This window comes from Globicephala melas, chromosome 13 (genome assembly GCF_963455315.2).
Source record: "Globicephala melas chromosome 13, mGloMel1.2, whole genome shotgun sequence".
Classification (NCBI taxonomy): Eukaryota; Metazoa; Chordata; class Mammalia; order Artiodactyla; family Delphinidae; genus Globicephala; species Globicephala melas.
In genome coordinates, this window is record NC_083326.1 from 72,602,280 (window position 1) to 72,621,840 (window position 19,561).

Below are 19,561 nucleotides of genomic sequence, written 5' to 3' on the forward strand. Positions count from 1 at the left end.
TGGGTCCCAGCCCCAGTCTCTGGCAGGGGCTGAGTGGTGATTACCTCCCCCCCTCCCCCCTCATTACCCACACAGCCGGGGCACCCAGCACTGGCCAAGTCTCCGCTGGGTAGGGGAGCCCTGCCAAGCCCCACCCCAGCTGCCTGGCCATACTCCGACTCCTGGCGAGGGCTGGGGGATGCCCAGAGAGGGAGCTGGCATGGCTGTCTCAACACACCATCATCTTGGGCCACAAGCCCAGAGCAGGTTCGTGGGCCTGCAACCGTCCTGCAGAATGTGGCCCCGCCCTGCCCCAAGTCCCGTCTCCCCGTCAGCGTGGAGCCCCGTGCTTGTGGCTCACACAACTGACAAATCCAGCCATGCAAAGTGGGAGTTTAATTGCAAACAGTTTTTATGGATCATGGGCCCATCTGTGCCACCATATGCAAAAGGGAAAAAAAAAATTCCCATAAAAAAGAAAAAACGTCTCTCCCTGCCCCATCCCCCCAGACTGACTCCAAAAGAAACATTTGCCAGGGTTTTTCTGGCTGGAGCCAAGCATGGAGCTGGGATCCACCCTGGGGGCTTCCTTTAGTGTGGGCCCGGCAAAGTCAGGGGGCTAGGCGGGGCGGGGTTGAGCAGGCCCCGTGGGGCCTGACTGCTGAGACGAGGCTTTTTTGGCCTCAGCAAACTGCCAGAAGTTCCTGAACCCACTGGGTTTTCTCTGGGCTCTGGGCCTTTGCACATGCCGTGGAGCTGTCCAAGCATCTGCTGTTCTTTCTTGGCATGGAACGGGCATTGCGCAGTATCGATGCAAATGTGGGCACGAGTGGGGCTCCTGGAACGAGGCGCCTCTTCTTCCGTTTCTAGCCCAGGAAATGCAGCCCCAGGAATTCATTTCCCGCAGGCTGCCCAGGCCTCACAGACTCCACTCTTCCCATTGGTCCTGACCACCTGGCATGGTGCCCAGCCCGGCTGGGCCGATGAGCCCTGTCCATGGGGTCAGCGCTCCTTGGGACCTCAGGAGGGGCTGAGTGGGCTGGTCATCTGAGAGCACTCACCTCTGGGGCAGCCTGCTAGGGTTCTGTTGCCACACCACCTCATCCCAGCTGGGGGATGTCAGACTGTTGTTTTTTTCCCCTCCATGCCTCAGTTTTTTCCTCTGTAAAATGGGGATAAGAACTAGACACGATACTGCATGTGAAAAGCTTCTGTTATCTGTCTGTCATATCTCTTCCCCAAGTGAAGGTCTTTGTTCACTGATGTCTTCCCAGGTTCCTAATCAGGACACTCGATGTTTATTGAATGAATGTCAGCGAGTGAATGAATGCATGCATGAGTGAGTGAAGTATTTGGAGGACTCTCTGGGGAGGGAATGAGACACAGGCTCCAGGCCAGCCAGAAACTCAGGGTTTTTACACCCTTTCTATTGGAGTCTAGAAACCACTCTGCAAACTGTGGGGATTATGAGTTCCATTCTACTGATGGGGAAAACTGAGGCCCAGAGAGAGCCAGGGCCTCTCCCAAGGTCATGCAGCTGGAAAGAGGCCCGAGTTGGGACCAGAACTCTGATCTGACCATGTTCCTCGCCCTCACATTGTAGGTGAGGAAGGTTAGGCCCAGAGTGGGGAAGGGATTCAGCCAAGGTCACACGGCAAGGAAACAGCAGGCAGCGTTTGTGGGGTCCTTCCTAGTCCCTTGTAAACTGAGGAAACTCAGCCCCTCCAGCCTCGGAGCCAGGCCAGCCAAGTGTGCTGCTCCTCCCTCCTCCCCTGCCCTCCAGCTCCCCCAGGTCTGCACCAGGATCCCTGTGCCAGTGGGTTTCCCCATCAACTTCACCAACTGGCAGCTCCAGGCCGCATGCTGGGGTCCTGGTGCCTGAGGCCCGGTACTTGGGGCAGCCCTCCTGCAACAGGTAGCGGGGAAAAGGGGACCCCTGGGACCCGAGCAAGCACAGGCCAGCCAGGCCCCTGGCAGGAGCCCAGGGCAGACACCAGGCAGCCCATTCCCCACCTGGCAGTGATCACCAGCTCCCGTTGTAATCATTAGAACTATTAGAAGGAAACGTTCGCTTGAAGCAAATGTCAGGCGCCGAGTTGTGCTTTGTAAACGCTCACAATTAATGCCAATCAGGGCCGGAAAAAAGCCGGCCCGGAATCCTGTCTGTTTCATCTCATTTGTCAGCTGGTGCCGCTCCGTGTTGCACATTTTCATACAATTGCTATAAACATAAAAGGGAAACTCCACAGTGTTCCCGGGCGCCCGGATGGTGCACGCCGGCTTAATTACTTGGGATTCTGCTGTTCACTTGGCCGCCCCGCGCCCATGGAAGGGAGACAGGGGCACTTTGTGTTGGCAGGATGCGGGCTCCTGGGGGTCAGCCAGGGAGATGGGTCAGGCGCCTGGCCCGGGTCTCCGGCCATACCCTTCACAGGCTGAGGATGACTGTGAAGCAAGAAAAAAAAAAAAAAAAACGCCTAAAATATGTCTGCAAAATCCTCAAGGAGAAAAGAGGGGCTCAGTGTTCACCAGACTTTGGCTTTGAATCCCATCTCCTAGAATGATCCATCAGGTTTATTGCCCTCCCCCTGCATGCCAGGCCCTGTGCCACTTGCCAGCCGGGCCTCAGTTTCCCCACCTGTGAGTTGGGGGTCATAGCCCAGTAGGTCGGGATTTCAGGCCGGCTGGGGCCAAGCTCCGGGCTGCAGGCATGAAGTAGGCTTTTTCTCATTTAGTTGTTACATGGACCCTTTGAGGGTGGGCTGCTCTTCTTAGCAACAGGGAGTGTGAGGCCCGGAGTCTCACAGCCAGAAGTGGTGGAGCCAGGATTGCTGGACTCCAGAGCCCACCCTGCTGTGCCCTCCCAGGGTAACTGTAGGGTCAGAAGGAGATGATGGAGCTAAAAGTCCCAGCACACAGTAGGTGTTTTCATAAACAGTAGCTGCTGTCATCCCACTGCCTGCAGATGGGCCAGGGGTAGTAAGGGGCTCAGGCCCAGGCCTGAGGGACAGCACCAAAAGACATAGACCTTGCTGGATGGAGGTAGTGAGGGGAGTGGTCTATAGGGGGCTGCTGCCTGCCGCCCCCTCCCGCAGTTGCCTCTGACCTGCCTCGGAGGTGCTGGGTGCTAACTGCATGCCAGGCCCGTATACCTAACCAAACCCTCCACTGCCCAGAAAGCTGGGCAGGTTGTCATCATTGCCTCCATTGTACAGATGAGAAAACTGAGGTCCAAACTGATCTAGGGCTGCAGAGCTAGGAGGTGGGGAAGCTGGAGCCAGATTCAGGTTTAGCCACTCCAAAGCCCTTCTCATGCCTTTCCAGCCCCCTCCCCATCAGTGGCCTGGATGTGAGGCCTGGCCAACTCTACGAACCCTCCCCAGGACCCTTTTGAGCTCTCTAGCTCTCTGTGGATGGGGTCTTCTGAGGCCAGGCTGGCTCGGCAGGGACACACCGGCCTTTGTGTAGGCTTGGGCAGGCTTGGGCCAGGCGGGGCAGCCAGTGGAGTGGGGAGAGGCGGTGCAGCCCAGCCGGCCAGGGACAAATGCTCAGAGCAGGAATAGAGGCTCCTTTGTGTGGTGCTCAGTGGGGGAGGGGGTGCTGCCAGCTGCCACCCTGTGTGACCAGGGAGGCCTGAATCCTCCACAGAGGCCTGCCGCCATCCCCAAGGGACTGGCCAGGGAGCCTGTCATCTTCTCCCTGCCACCTCCTTCCACCATTATTTGCCTGCCTCTTGTTTTCTGGGGGCCCCGGCTGCTAGAGGAGCCAAGGGCAGCCATTAACCTGGTTTGCCGTGGGCCTACTGTGCGCCAGCACTGGGCCAGACACTCCACCATCCCTGCAGGTCAAGGGCAATAGTCCCACTTACAGGTGAAGACACTGAGGCTCAGGACAGGCCACTTGTCATAGTCACACAGCTGGTCCTGGGGCCAGAATTTGGCCGACTTCAAAGGCTTTTCTTCCCATGGAGTTGCCTTTTGGGCCTAGACCCAGAGCTGCAATTTGAGGTGCCGCCTCAGTTGCCGGGGTGGCCTGAGGAAGGCTGCTGGCTGTCTCTGTTGCCTGGGCAACAGGGTACCAGGCGTCCATTCCATCCCCATCCTGGCCAGGCTCTGGGCTAGCAGCTGCAGCTTTAGTGGAGACCAAGCCCAGGACCTGTTGAGGGCTGCCTTACCCATTAAACCTTCTCTGAGCTTTGATCCCCTTGGCTTAAAAATGAGAATGAAATAGAATCCACCCCTGGGAGCATCAGGGTTGCTGGGCCAGGGGGCAGGTAATGTGCCAAGCTCAGTGCCTGCACGTACTCAGGCTGCACAAACGTGGCCTGGGGTGTCCCGGCACCCCTACCACCTCCTGGGAGAGGTGAGAGGACAAGGCAGTGGGTGGGTGGCAGGGATGTGAGGGTAACTCTTAGGAGCACAAGCACATGGCAGGGATTGGCTCACTGTGTCCCTGCCGTAGCCCCATTTTGCAGGTAAGCAGACTGAGGCTCAGATAGCTGAAGTGGCTTGTCCAGGGTCCCAGGGCCCTAAGGAGCCCAGGAACACAGGGGAGGTAGCTTCCCAGAAAGCCCAGCTCTTAGTGTTTTTCTGACCCCCACCTGGCCTGCAGCCACTGACCAAGTCCCGTCTGTGATACCAGCCCTGTGGGAGGCCCAGAACCACCCACAGGAAGCCCCCAAAGGCCACTTGGCTTCCCATGGCGTAGTCCAGCAACCTGGGACCAGCTTGCATCCACCAGGTCGTTCCCTGCTCCGTGCCTTTGCTCAGGCCGGGGCTCCCAGGAAGCCCCGGGAGCGCCTTCCCCACCCCACGCTCGTGCGGGCACACTCCTGCCTTCTCTTCAGGGGTGGCTCCAACTCTCCTCTTCCCTAAAGGGCTCCAAGTCCCTCCTCTGGGCCTGTACCCTGCTCACCAATGCCACAGCCCCAAGCCTCTTTCTCCAAACTCTCCGTCCACAGTGTGGCATGTAGTAGGCCTTCAGTGAAGTCTAAACAAAGATGCAGCCCTGGCCATCAGGACCAGGTCCCTGCCTAGCCTAGTGGAAGAAACAGATACAAACAGATCAGTGACAAGGCTGCATGTCTGGGGATGGGGTCAAGTGCAGGACATCCGAGGAGCAGGCAGGTTCCACCCCAGCTCTCCCTCCTCTACCCAAGGGAGCCAACACTTCCAAGCCCTTACTATGCTCCTGAAAGCTCGGCCATCTCGGTTTAATCCTCCCAGGGCGAGGCAGGGGTTTACGGATGAGACAGGAGGCTCAGGAAGACAGATGCCGGCTGAGGTCACACAGCTTCTGTGGGCAGAGCCTCTGTTGGAGGCTTGGACCATCCGATCCCAAAGCCTGTGCCCTGCTCCCGGGTGGAAAACTCAGGTACCCACGTTGGCCAACCAGGTGACACAGTGAACAAAGCAGCTGCCACTGGGCCTCGTGGGAACGTGGGCTCCAGAGCTGCCAGCTTTAGTTTGTTTTCAAGAGAAACCAGACAATGAGAATTTTAGATGGAATTTTAGTTCTTTCCTTTTCAATACTGGCAACCATGTCACAATTTCTTTTTACTTCAACAAACAGAGCACAGAAAAGATGTTTGTGGGCAGGATTTGTACCCTTCACTGATGTGGTGTTGTCTGGGTGGCGGGAATGATGGGGCTCCCAGGATGTCTTGCCTTCCCCATCCCCGGCCAACAAGAGTCCCCAGAACCCAGTGGCAGCTCCACGCACCCCTGAAGGCACCCCCAGCCGCCGCCTTCACTGCCGGAGGCAGGAGGCAGGGCCCGAGCCCCACGAGGGCACCATCCAAACAGCTATAATCAGCGCCTCGCCAAGACTTCCAACTCACCCAATTATCCTGCGAGAGAAAAAAAACCACAAAATGAAAACAAATTAACATGTTTGCATAGAAACCGCTGCAGCAACACACACAGCCACGCACACGCACGTGCTGGCGCGTGCCCCGGCGAGGCTGGGAGACACCGCTGCCACCCCTCCCCAGGCCTGGCACCCACCTGGCAGGGCTGGGCCGGGCCAGGCTGAGCCCACGGCCCAGGGCCAAAATGTGCCCTAGGCCCAGCGACCTGACTGTCCCCACACCTGGCAGGGCACTGTCTTAAGTCCACTGGCTTTCACGTTCTTCACTTTTTTGTTTTCTTTTCCAATTTAATAAATGCATGAAATTCATCGTATGCCAAAATTCAGCCTCACTGATCTGAACCCCTTTCTTCAGATGGGGAAGCTGAAGCACGTGGGTTAGTTGACCTGCCCAAGGCTGCACAGCTGGAGGGGAAGAGCTGGGGTTTGAACCTAGAGGGATCAGCCCTGGAGTCCTTGCCCACCCCTGCCCAGCGCGCTGTCTCGTTCCGAGGGCTATGTGGGTGTGGTGGTCAGGATCGCAGAGCCACGTGGAGACGAGTTCAGATCCCTGATCCGTCGGTCCCTCACTGGATGGCTTTGGGCAAGTGACTTGGCCCTCTCTGTGCCTCAGTTTCCCCTCCTGGAAGACTGGGATAATAATGGTCCCTTCCGCGGGGAGGTTAGGAGATTCGGTAGGTGAATGACTGCAAAGTACTACCTCTGGCACCTGCCCACGGGGTGGGGTCCTTCCCAGCCCCACACCGTTCAGTTGGCCCTCCAAGGCCTGGCTTGTCAGAGGAGCCCCTGTTGGGGGCCTTTGGGCCCCGAGCCAGGCTCTGCCCTTGCCCCCAGAGCACACAGTCAAGGGGCTCAGGGGCCCTCCCTGCTGGGAAGCTGCTCGTCCTGGGAATGAGCCCTCTTCTGCGGGCTCCTGCGAAGCTCCGTCTGACCCAGGGTTGGGGTTGCGGGGCGTGCGCCTGATCCTCCCTGCTGTGTCTGATTCTTCTTCAGGTCCTCGCAGCCTGGCGCACAGCTGGCGCTCAGGCAAGGCTCTGTGACTGGAGCCATCCCCTCGCTCCCACCCCCACCTGGGCATCTCTGGGGCTTGGCCCTGGGAGTTGAAGGAGAAACTGTGCTGGAAGGACTTGGGGCTCAAGGGTCCCCAGGCCAGGGCTGCGGACGCCTCCCCAGCCCCCTCCCCCTGCCCTGCAGGACCACAGACAAATCCCTTCACCTCCGCAAGCCCCTTGCGTTCATCTCTGGTCCATGATGGTGAAAGCTGAGGGTGGACATCGCCAGCACGATGGGCACCTAGTGGGCAGTGGATTTGAAGTTGCTAAGAGGGCAACAGAGTAGCCTCTGCCCCCGATCGAGTGACAGTACTTGATCACCCGGCTTAGTCCTCACCACGACTGGGTGAGGGAGGGGAGGTTTCTAGCCCCATTTTTCAGATGGAGAAACTGAGGCCCCAAGGAACTCAGACTCAAGAGAGTCCCACTGGTAAGTGGCAGGGCTGGGGTACAAACACAGCAGTTCTGGGTTTGCGCTTTAGCCGCGGTGCTGTTTGGCCCTTCCTGGATGCCTCCGGTCCGGGGTGAAGGGGGCAGTGTCTGGCAGGTCTGGACAGTGAGGACCAGCAGGCCGCCGTCCTGGTGGTGGTGGTGGTAGAGGGTTAACTTCATTGGCCTCAGGTTATTTGGCATCAGCTTCGGCCTACAGTCACGCCCACCACTCAGGGCCATGGTGGCCCCCTGAGGGCGGTGGCCCCCTGAGGGCGGTGACCCAGTGCCCCACCCCAGGGGTGGCTGGTGGGACATTGGGTGCCCACTTAGAATCCCAGCCCTCCCTTGGCATGGCCCTGCCACAGGCCTGAGGGTCCAGCAGACGCAGCTTCATGCCCCCACCCCACCAGCTGGCCTCAGACAAACCCTTGTCCTGTGTCCCCCGGGAGCGTGGGAGGCATGGCTGTGCCCGCACCTCTCAGGATGGGCTCAAGCTTGGGACGTGGCTTCAGCATGTGGTCGCTGCCGGCTGAAGCAGCCCCTTGCTCAGACCTGTGAGGAAGCAGCCCTACCCCTCTTCCAGAGGATTCCCAGCCCTCGCGCCTCCGGGTCACAGCTTGGGATGGGACTTGCGTGGCCCCCCACCCGACGTGCCGCTCACCCACCTGCGTTGACAAACACCCGCTCGGTTCTCTGGGGTCCCGGGTGTTCCAGACGTGCAGAGGGGTGTGTTGGATTGAAGTGGTAAACTGCGCAGTGCAACAAGGAGGGGAGAGACCCCAGGGGCCAGGGCAGATGACCAGAGAGGAGAGCTGTGAGCCCCGGGCATGCAGGGAGTGTTTGGGAAAGAAAGGCCTCAGTGTATCCTCTGTTCAGTGCGGATTTATTGAGCATCTGCTTTGTGCCTGGCCTCAGAGTGGGAAGACTAGAGCTGGGTCTGTGAGGCCCCAGGCTCGGCCGCCTCCCGGCTGTGCACCCCTGGGCAAGCCAGGCAGTCTCTCTGGACCCAGCCTCCTGCCAGGGGGCTGTGGAGAGGGTCAAGGTGGGACGACATTCAGTACGAGGTGGTTGAGAGCCAGGGAGTTCCACCCTCAGAGGTTCAAACCCCTGCCCTGCCCCACCCCTTGGGGGTAGGTGGGAGCCTCTTCGGTGGCTGTGTGTGGAGGGGGCATGGCCCCTGGCTCTGAGAGCAGAAGCTGGGGGCCGGTGGGGTACAAGAAGTAGGGAGAAAGTTCTTTTTCCTCCCCTATGACAAAAGTAATATTTCTCTTTTAGTGTTTGGAAATGACAAGTCTGATCAAGAAAAATTTGGCCATCATCCAGCTGCCCAGAGCTGGGGACTTGGTCTCACACTGGGGCCATCCTTCCCAGGTGTAGGGCACTTGGGGAGGGTCTGGTCTTGCGTGGCATGAACGGCCGTCCTGGTCAATCAGACCTCACGTGAGTCGGTGCAGGGACACGGCCAAGTCTCGCCTGGGCCCCGCACCGATCGGCACGTTCCGGCCTGGGCTTCTGGAGCCACCTGCCCGCTCGCCTGCCCACCCGGCAGCCCATTGTCTGGCGTGTAGGGGCCGGAGCAGACGTTGTTCTGCACACATCTGATCCCGTCTTTTCCACATCAGATCATTTGTAACCGTCACCAGGCGATCGGCCCTGTCGCTGATTCAATCTCGGCTTTGTGCTGTCACAGCCGTTTTTCTGCGCCGGGCTGATTTTGAAAGGAGGCCCATCTTCTGGGCCCGCTTTTCAGAAGCAGGGGGAGGGGGGGGGTCTTTATGTGTGCGTGTGTGTGTGCACGTCCCCCCCACATGTGCGCACACACACACACAGGCCTCTGCCTCTCATCAGTGAGAGTAGAATTTGGAATGAGGCAGGCAGATGAGGGCCCCAGGCTGCCACCTCCACCCCCTACCACCTGCTCACCCTGAGTACCTACTGTGTGCCCCAGTGTGCAAACACAGCAGAGTCTGTGCTCCAGTACAGGAGGTAGATGCTAAACCATTCCTCAAGAAGATCATTTCAGAGTGGTAATGACAGTGAAGGAGCTACAGTGGTGACAGGATAGTGGCCGGGGCAGAGCGTTGCCAGCTTAGACAGAGTGATCAAGGAGGGCCTCTTGGCGGAGGTGATGTTTGAGTTGAGGTGTGAACGAGGGGACGGAGCTGGCACAGAGAGTGCCACCCCATCTGAACTGAGATGTCTTCTATGTGTGAAATCCACCCCAGATTTCAAAAACTTACTATGGAAAGAAGGTCATAAAATACCGCATTAGTAATTTTTGAATACTGCTTCCGTGTTGAAGTAATACTATTCTGGATATATTGGATTAAATAAACTATATTATTAAACATAATTCCCCCTGTGGGTACTAGAAAATTTATAATGACATTGTATTTCTATAGGAGAGCACTGGATCTAGAGTATTTAGGTAGAGACAAAACTGTAATTGCAGAAGCCCTGGGGTGAGACCAGGGTCGGCCTGTGAGAGGACCAGGTGCACCAGGGGAGAGTGACAGAGTGGGCAGGGAGTGAGGAAGGGGAACGCGCAGGGCCGCCGAGGACATTGCTCGAAACGCCTTGGAGGCCAGCGGGGGAGTTTTGAGTGGGGAAGGCAGTGAGTTCCATATAGGAAAGCTCAGCCTGGCCCCTGCAGGGTGGAGTGTGGAGTGAAGGGGCCCGAGTGGAGGCCTGTAGGTGATGGGGCGCATGGTGGCACCAGGGGCCTGTTGTAGAAGAGTGGTCCACAGGACCTGCTGGAAGCTGGGCTAGACCCGATATGCTTCCATCTGTCTGTCTCTCCACTCCTGGATTTCGATGCCTTCCCCTCCTCCTGTCTCTCTCCCCGCCCACCTCTACCCTCCTTGGCCGCTGTCTCCCTGTCAAGTCAGTGAATTTACAGCACCCCAGCTTTGTGTCCAGGGGGTCAGTGGTTGAAATCCCTTCCGAAAAGTTATTTTTAAGAAAACAGAAATGATGACATATTTACCATAGAAGAATTATACATGCAGAGAAGCACAAAGAGGAAAAATCAGACTCCCCAGAGGCAGGGGAGGCTCCGGCCCAGCTGGGGTTTGAACCCAGGTGGTCTGGCCCCTGCACCCCAGCACTAAAACCATGGCGCCCTGTGGCCAGATGACACGGAGGGAGCTCCCCTACCAGAGAAGGGCTTAGGGACACTGCATCCCCAGCCTCGCTCATAGCAAGGGCAGAATGGGGAGACCTGGCCCACACAGAAGTGGGGTTTGCCTCTCAGGGGTTAATACTTTTATGCCCAAGTGCCCTGCCCTGTTCCCCCACCCCTGCCTGGAAGGCTCTACTGATTTCTGCCCCAGCCTGACCCCCAGAAGCATCTGTTGATCCTTGATTTAAAAACTAGCCCTCATCGGCCGCCCCCACCTAGGCTTTTCTCTCCTAAGCACTCCTGGCTGTTCCTGCCAGGGCCCAATCTTCCATCGTTCTTCCCCTCCCCCCAGGGTCTAAACCTCATGCCCGTCTGGCCCAGGCCCACCTCTACCAGCCCCTCCCCCTCCTGAGGCCTCTGTTTCCTCACGGGTACACACACCATGGTAATCATCTCTCTCCTTCTCCCAGGCCTGGGGTGGGTTAAATGAGGTGATGTCTGTAAAGTGCTGAGCCCATGGGGAACACTAAAAATAAAAACGAGCTCCCATTATTGCTCTGAGTATTAGATTTTCTCCTTCTCCGTTGCTGGGTTAACCCTGAACTGTGGATGTAGGGACCTGGATAGGCGGGAGGATGGCTGGGCGCATCCAGCCCTTCCTGGCTCTACAGTGGACCTTACCTGTGCCCTTTGCACACAGTGTTTCTTCTTCCAGACCCCTTATCCCTAGAGTTATCTGGTAACGTGTTGCTCCTCTTGGAAGGGTCCATGCCCTCCTCCAAAAATACTGGGTTGGGCCTTTCTGCTGGCCTTCTGCTGTAGTAGCATCACAGCGCTGATGACGTCTGGTATTGATTACGGCTTCACCGCACGCCCCACTCCCCACCCCCGCCCCACCCCTTTGCTGGAAGGTGACTGCCACTTTGTCATTGAAGAGCCAAGGCCAGAACCAGGAGAGGAACACATGACTTGTAGGATGGGACCCCGCCCCAGACTTCCCCCCTTGGGAGCTGGCTCTCAGAGAAGAAGGCTCTCAGGGAAACTGGCCGGGGGTTCTGAGACGTGGGGGCTTTGCTCTCCAGCCAGGGCTTCCCGAAGGTTCATTTTCCTGCGAATGAGCCCCGCATTCACTCCCTAGGTACTGTGGTGGGGGCCTCTGGGATAGAGCCAGCCAGGCCTGCTGCTGGTGGCAGTGACTGCCCATCTCACCCTATCACTGATGGGGCGGCTTTTGAGCCTTTGTGAGCCCCCCACCTACCCATGCACCCAGCACCTGCTCTTAGCCTCTCCTTGCCCTGACCCAGCACGTGTCCACGGAAAGCGGCTCTCCCCACCTTGAGGTTTGGGGGACCCTGCCGCTGTCCCCTCTGTCCTGGTGACCCTGCCAGGCCAGGACAGGATGCTCTCGGTCTTCTCCAGCAACCCAGAGCTGCTTCAGGTTCTCCATACTCACTGATTTCTTTCAGGTCTCCAAAAGCTTGTCTGTGTAGCTCTCTGCTTGGGACCCCCTCCCCCTTGCCTTGTTCACTTGGCTGTTTCCTACTTACCTGTTGATAATCATCATAAATGATACTAGTAATGGCTACCACTTAGGGAGTTACTACTGTGACCCTAGCACTTTCTTCGTACTAAGCTGTGGTAAGGAATTAACTCCTTTTTCAGACGAGGAAACTGAGGCTCAGAGAGATGGAGGCATTTGCCCAAGGCCAGACTTAATGGATAAAGCTGGGATTTAGTTAAGAGACAAAGCTCAGGCATCTGGCTCTGAAGCCTGGGACACAATACTGTCACCCTCCTTATGAGGCAGTGGGGCTGCCCCTTTGTCTTGACAGCCCCCAAGCTAGGTAGGACGGCTCCATCAAGGGTACACTTGTCACCCTGCCTTGTAATCGCCCCTCTGACGCGCACACCCCTCTCCTGGCATCTGCCTCAGCATCTAGCACAGGACCTGGCACATAGTAGGTGCTTAATTTGTCACGTGGTCATCTCTGTGGGTTGGAGTGCTGCCCAGGGCAGATCACGTCAAGGTAGTTCCCATGGCGACCGACAGCTAGGCTCCCAGGCTCCGCCCCGCCCCCTTTTCCAGGGCGCCTGAGCTGGGAGCTGGCCATGGTGCTGAACGGCCTGGGGACCGCCGCCCACCCCAGCCCGCAGCCCTGTGTCCCAGTCGGATACGTCCTGAGCCCCGCCTTGCCCTAGCTCCCTGGGCCAGCCTCTCGCTCATCCTCCCTTCGTGAGACGGTTTCCTGAGGGCCTACTGTTCACAAGCACTGGCCGTGGCACCGTGAACCCATGGAGAAGGGATCGGGGAGAGCCGCTCGGGGCACTCCAGTTATTCATCAAACATTTATCGGGCATCTCGTGTGTCTCCAAGAAGCCTTTGAGGAACCTGGGCTTCAGGTGAATGCTGAGTAGAATTTCAAGGGCTTCGCGCAGAAGGGGCTGCATGGGCAAAGGCCTGCAAGTGTGCAGGTGAGAGACATGTCTTGAGGGATGCCTGCCTCTGGACTCTGCTGCCCGCCATCCAGAACTCGTGGCTGGTGGTTCACTCTTTGGCCTCCCCTGCAGCCCAGAGCAGTGGTCTGCCCAGGGTAGGGCCCAGACAAGGTGCTAGAAACTATGAGTGAGGATTAAATGGAGGGGTGCTGTCCCCCAGGCAGGAGGCTGGCATCTCTGTCCTAGGGACAGAGGGAGCCAGGTTTTGCTCAGTGGCCAGATTCGCATTTTAGAGAGACCTCGAGCCTCTGGGGGTGGGGACCGATGCAGTGGTAATAGATGAGGCCTCCTCTGGAAGGGGCCAGTGCCCTCCCCCTCCCCAACCTTAAAGAAAGAAAGTAAAACTCCCCTTTCTGGTGCTGCAGCCCAAATGGCAGTGGGAAATAATCACTTTTCACAGGCCCCTTTATCCACAGCCAAGCCCTGCGCCAGTTTAATCAGCAGTGCCAGTGTGACCTGGAGATTCCCGGGCTTGAGAGATCAGGAGAGGGGTTAAAGAAAATTACCCTGCCTCCTCCATGCTAATGCAATCTCTAACCAGATCTGCCTAGCCGCAGCTCAAATTGCTTTTTAGATTAACATTTAATTATTAACAGGGTCCCCTGGAAGGCCTCGGGGCTCGGGCTTGGAACAGGAATGGGGGAGGGAGCAGCAGGAGGGGGTGGGGGAGGGCTTCTACTCTGGCTGCCTTGCGGAGAGAGTTGGGGCGGGTTGGAGGGGGAAGGGGTAGGGGAGAGTGGGGTCAGGAAGGGAGTGAGAAAGGAGACAGCAGGGAGGAAGAAGGGAAGCGTCAGGATAGGAAGGCAGATGGAGTGAGCGACAGCCATAGAGACAGGAGTGAAGGACAGACAGTGGATCCACCCATCGTGGGGGAAGTGTTGTGCACCCAGGTTCCCTATGGCACTCTCGGGCAAGGGCCCCTCCACCCTTCTCTCCTGGCCAAGGGCAGGCAAACCCTGCCCCTTGTGGTTTAGGGGGCCCTGAGCTTCCTGAGTATTTGTGCTGGCCTGGCTCATGGTGGTGGGGACCCATCCAGAGAAGGGAGCCGGTACTCAGGGCCACACAGCCAGGATCCGACCCAGATCTTCCAGGCTCTCAATCCAATGCTCATTCCCCTCCCCAGGCCCTCGGCCTTCTGCCTCTACTTCAAATTCTTCCCTGCATTTGGGGGCAGGCTCTGGGGCCAGGACAGGGTGAAGGAGAGCAAGGGTTCAAGTGCAGCCCTGGGGATGGAGGTGAGAACTGAGGGGCGGCGGGGGGAACTCCTGCCCCCTCCCCGTGAAGGTTGTGAGGCCCTGGGAATAGCACGCTTCTCCTTCGCCTGTTTTTAGGGAACTCAGAGTCCCGACTGTCCACTCAGCACTTAACATGCTGGGTTTTACCAGCTTCCTGACTCAACATTCCAAATCCCTCAAGAACAGACTACATCTAGAACCCACCCTATGTGGACTCAGCCCTGTGTCTTGCACACAGGTAGTGCACTGGATTGTGTTTGAAAACCACATGGTAACATCCCCTCAAAGGCCCTCCTACGATCGGCTGGGCCACTGCCCGTCAGGTTTCAGCAAGGGAAACTGAGACTCAGAGAAGGGCTGTCGCTTCCTAAAGGTCACTCAGCCAATCAGAACCCTGGTGCTTGCCCCCTGCCAGGCAGGTGCGACCCTAAGGCCTCCGGGGCTGGCCCTCTACTGTGAACTTCTAGTCCCGTTGGACGCAGGGAAGGCCTCACATGACCTTCTCCTCCAAGCCACAGCGGGTCTTTGGCCTTGAGTGGAGCCACAGAGGCCAGAGTAGGGAGCTCCAGGGAGGAGGGAAGGACGGGGGCTGGCAGCGGCACCGCTTATGGCCTTCACAGGGTCACAGCCTCCTCCTGCTATGCAGCCCAAGTACGTCCCTGCATTCCACGTGCTCCAGGGCCAGCCCAGTCTGGTGAGGGGCAGACTGCTGACCTACAGGATACATGGGGGAAAGTCCTGCCCACCGGCCACTTCAGAGCAATATTGGAGGCCGGAGGTAGAGGCCAGGGAAGTCCACTTTGAACAGGCTGGCCTTGGGAGTAGGCAGTCACTTCCGGTTGGATATTCTGTTCTGGCAGGATGTTCTCACCGATTTCCATACTCCCAGCGTATGGCATGGGGCTGGCCCCCAAAAGATGCTCAAGGAGTGTTTGCTGCCTGAATGAATGAATGAGTGAATGAAGGGCTGGGTAAATGACAGCTGCCTTGAAACAGTTCCCTCCTGGAGGCAGGGCCTTGCTTTCGCCACCTCTGTACTGTTCTGCTCACGCAAGCCTCTCGCGTTGTCCTCCATGAGTGTTTATGGGATGAGTAGGTGGATTCCTGAGAGTCCCTCTTCCTCCTCTTCCTCCTCTCATCTCCCTCTCTGTGACCCCAGCCCCTCCTGGAGTAGAACCAAAGACTTGGGCAGCGGGGAGAAGCAGGACTTTGCTTCTGGAGCCAGGGCTGGAGGCCGTACAGTGTGGAGCCGTGTTGACACCCTCGGGCTCTGCCACCCAAAAGCTGTGTGACCTTGGGCAGATTACTTCTGCTCTCTGTGACCATTTCCTAATCTGTGAAATGGGGCTAAAAACAGAACCCACCACAGCAGCTGCTAGGAGGATGCTGTGAGATACAACAGACAGGATGCACACGGGGCGTGGCACAGAGGAAGCATTCAGTCAATGTGCACTGCTACTATTAGCAGAAACACGCGTATTGTAATTTTCAAGCTCCCTGTTCCCACTGGCAGCGTGGGGGGTGGCTCCCCAACACCCTCTGCAGCCGGACAGGCTGGGAGAGATGACAAAAGGCGGGCAGGGCCAAAGGCCCCAATTCCCTGTTCTTTTAATAAAAATAAAGACAGCCTTCAGACATCCTTCTGCTATGCATTGTTCTGCCAAGGCGAGCAGCACAGACTCAGTTCCTCCTCGGACTTGGAAAGTTCCTTCCTTTCTTTCCCCTCCCCTGTCACATTTTCTTTATCTAAAGCCTCAGCTATGAAAGGGCATATCGACAGCTGGGGGCGTTATCTGGTGGAGGGGACCTTTTCCTAGGGGTGCTTCCGAGATAAGGCGTCTTATCAGCCCCCACGTCAGGGACAGTGCCGAAGCATTCTAATCATTGAGGCTTGCGACATTTCCCCCCTCCCCCCTTTTTTATTATTAAAGTCACAAAAGACCTTGGGCTTATAAACAGCCCGATTTACTGATAGGGTTTCAGAATGAGCAGCGCTCCCAGGACGGTCCCTGGCTGGGGGAGTAATGAGCTGGGGCGGGGGCTCTGAGGGGCCGGCTTTCTGCAGATGGGATGATGCCAAGCGGGGGGTGGGGGGTGGGTCATGGGAAGATCATGAGTGTTTCAGGTACCTGCTCCAGTCCTGTCTCCAAGCTTGCTGTGTGACCTTGTGCAGGACGCTTGGCTTCTCTGGGCCTCCATCACTTCATCTGATAATAACTGATTCATTAATTTAGCCATTCATTCAACACCTATTTATAAAGTGATTACTCTTTGCCAGGCATTGGGGAGAAAGAGACAAATAAGACATGGTCCTTGCCCCTGAGAAACTCACAGTCCAGTGGAGAAAGACAGACATGAAAATTGGCAATTACAACTCTGTGTGATTAGGGCTGTGAGGGGGGATGCCCAGAGGAGGGGAGCCAGAGTCTGAGTTAAAATGGATCACGTGGCGGTGCTGTAGGCAGAGGGACCAGCACAGGCAAAGGTTTGGAGGTGGGAGGCTGCCAGGCTGGAGGGAGCGCTAGGAGGGAGCTAGGAGAGATGGGGGTGGGAGGCGGGGAGGACAGGTCATAGCGGCCTTGAGGGCCAGGTAAAGGAGGTTAGGCTCTACTCTGGGACCAGAGAGAATTTTTATGGCCAAAAACAGGGCTCTGTTTTGTTTGTCTTGTTTGCAGATGATGTGGATGATACCGAACTGGCCCCTGCCCACGTCCCACGCTGGAGCCGCCCACCTGCCCCAGCAGCAGGCACAGGGCTCCTGGGAGGATGGGCAGTGGGTTGGGGGGATTGGGGGTGTAGAGAGAGAAATTGCTCCTCTCCAAGTGAAGACAGCCTCTTAGGCTGCTGATCCTCCAGTGGCGAGGGACGAAATGATCCAGGTGGCTGCACCAGAAAAGCTGAGCTGAGGCCTTCACGTGGATACCGTCTCCTCTGGGGGATCCTCTGTGGTCCCCTGGGCTGGGCCACGTGGCCGCTCAGCTCCCAGAGCTGCCCGGTCGTCCACCATCCGAGCACTCGGAAACCAGAGCCCTGCTGGGAGGGCAGCTGATGGGGTCTAGAGAGGCCCCAGAACAGGCAGCCTACCCCTCACCCGATTAGCACTGCAGTCCCAGCCTGCCCTTTTCAGCTGAAAAGCATGCTGGGGTGTGTGGCCCCTGGGGAGGGGGGGCGCTGGAGAGGGGCTGGGCTTCTGGGCCCCCAGCACCTGGTGAAAGGCCAGAGGTGAGGAGGACCTCCCAAAGTGGGGCTGGGCTTGGCCAGGACCCTGGAGAAAAATGACCTGGGAAGGATCATGGAAGTGCTATTACAAGGCCAGAGAGGGGCAGTAGCTCCCCTGGGGTCACACAGCAGGCACTGGGGCAGGGGAGGTTCCAGGCTTCCAGCCCAGGTTTCTTCGGTGTGCCAGGTGGCTGGCCTCCCTCCTTCCTGGCCCAGCGCTGCCCCAGCCTGTGGGGAGCAGTGTAGCCCAGTGGAGAGGGGGCAGGTTCACCCAGTCACTGTCTGCTGGGTGGCCCCGGGGAGGGTGCTGCCTCCCTCTGTGGAGGGAGAGTGGCTGCTGCTCTGGGCTGGAGCAGGGGGAGGGGCCGGGCTGCCAGGGTCAGCACAGGCCTCTTACCTTCCAGATGGGCACATGATTGCGTGTCCGTGCACTTCCCGCGTATGCTGAGAGGTGCCAGAGGAGCGTGTCATTCGGGGTGGGCGAGGGTATGACGGGGTGTGCCCACCTGCAGGAAAACATATGCAGCGAGCATGTCCGGGATGCATGTCCACGTGTCCCCAGGTGTCCAGGGGGGCCGGCTGCCCCCATGTGTACGGGTGTGTCCCAAAGGGCCCCAGCATGGCCCGCTCCCGCTGTCCGCGTCCCCAGGGAGCGGCGCCTCGTTCCCGCAGTCAAGGGCTTTCATCCCTGCAATAGCCCTACTTCATTCCCTTTTTAAACTGTATAATTTCTGCCTGATTGTAATGGCATATTTTAAAATTACCAGAAATCAAAGCCAGGAAGTGGATACCAGATCTTTCATTGCATCGCTGCATTAAGGCTGGCGACTGGGCGCGTGGCGCATGAGAACCACCGACCCTCCCCCATCCACCCCCACTTTCTCTCTCTCTTTTTTTTTTTTCTGAGACAGTAATAGGAGAAAATTGGTTTTGAAACTGAATAAAAGTCCCTTTCAGAGTAAATCATTTCTTTCAGGCTACCTTTGCTGAAAGTAAAATAGAGCATAATGAAAGGTGGGTACGTGATTGTCTTTCATTTACCGGGAGTCCAGGACAGACAGGAGGCTGCACCCGTCTCGGGGAAATACAAGATTGGAATAATTGCGCCGTAACAAGGAGCTTGTTGTGAAATTAGTATCTTAAGAAAGTAGTGAAAAAAGGCTTTTCCTCATGAATACTTCATTATTAGAAGAAAGCGGCAGAATTTAGGGCTCCAGACACCTGTTTGGTGTTAAATAACTTCTCTTTCTTCCCCTTCAACACACCCTCCCCTCCGCTTTCTTCTTTTTTCAACCCAGCCCAGCTTGGTGGCTCAGGCCTTGGCAGTGGTGGTGGTGTGGGAGCAGGACAGGGTGGGCATGGGGCGCCCAGGCTGGGTGGACATCAGTAGTGTCCAGGGTTGAGCCCGCCTTCTCCTTACCCTGACCCTGGCAGGAGACCTCCCACCCTCTCCCCATCCATCCAGGGCAGGCTGTGTCACCCTGCCCCTCGGGGGCTCTGGGTTCTCGGAAAAGTGGGTTCTGTGAAGATAAAGATGCTCGTTTCTGTGTGAATCTGGGTGAATGAGCACAGGTGGACCTGTGTGGAGCCACATCTGAGCTGCTGCCCATGGGGGACCTCGCCCCAGCCTGGCAGAGCTGCCCTGGGTGGCCCTGCCCTTTCCGTTCGGAGTAGGGCACTCGGTCAGGGGGCCTTGATGGCCCTCGGGGCCTGGGCTCAGGGCTCAGCACAGGTCACCTCTGGTTCTCCCGGGGACACCATCCCGGGCATCTCCCCTCCAGGGGCGCTGTGAGAAGTCTCCAGGCCGGGGATGAGGGCAGACCATCACCTGAATAAGTGGGGACACCCATTCGCCCACTGGCCATTCCCGGGCACCCTTCCATGTCGGTTCCCAAAATGACCAGATGGGGTCTTTGCCCTTGATGAGCTCAAGGCTGAAGGTTGGGGGCGGGGAGGTTGGTACGGATTTGCTGGCAGGCGGTTACAAGAGAGCTGGAGGCCACCACTCTTGGAAGGACGGCCTGCTGGGGGAACACGAAGGGGGAGAGGGTCTGAGCAGGCCTGGGGGCGTCGGGAAGCCCCCTGGAGGAGGTGGCCCACACAGTGAGCAGGGCTGGGCGGGGAGGGGGGAGGTGGGCACAGAGCAGCCCCGGTGACCA

The 19,561-nt window shown here is 57.7% G+C and overlaps 1 protein-coding gene across 2 annotated transcripts in view; it reads left to right on the plus strand.

Annotated features, from left to right (window-relative positions):
• Window positions 1-19,561, plus strand: part of FAM222A (family with sequence similarity 222 member A) — a 54,525-nt gene that overhangs the window by 8,867 nt on the left and 26,097 nt on the right. The gene's annotated exons all lie outside the window — the stretch shown is intronic.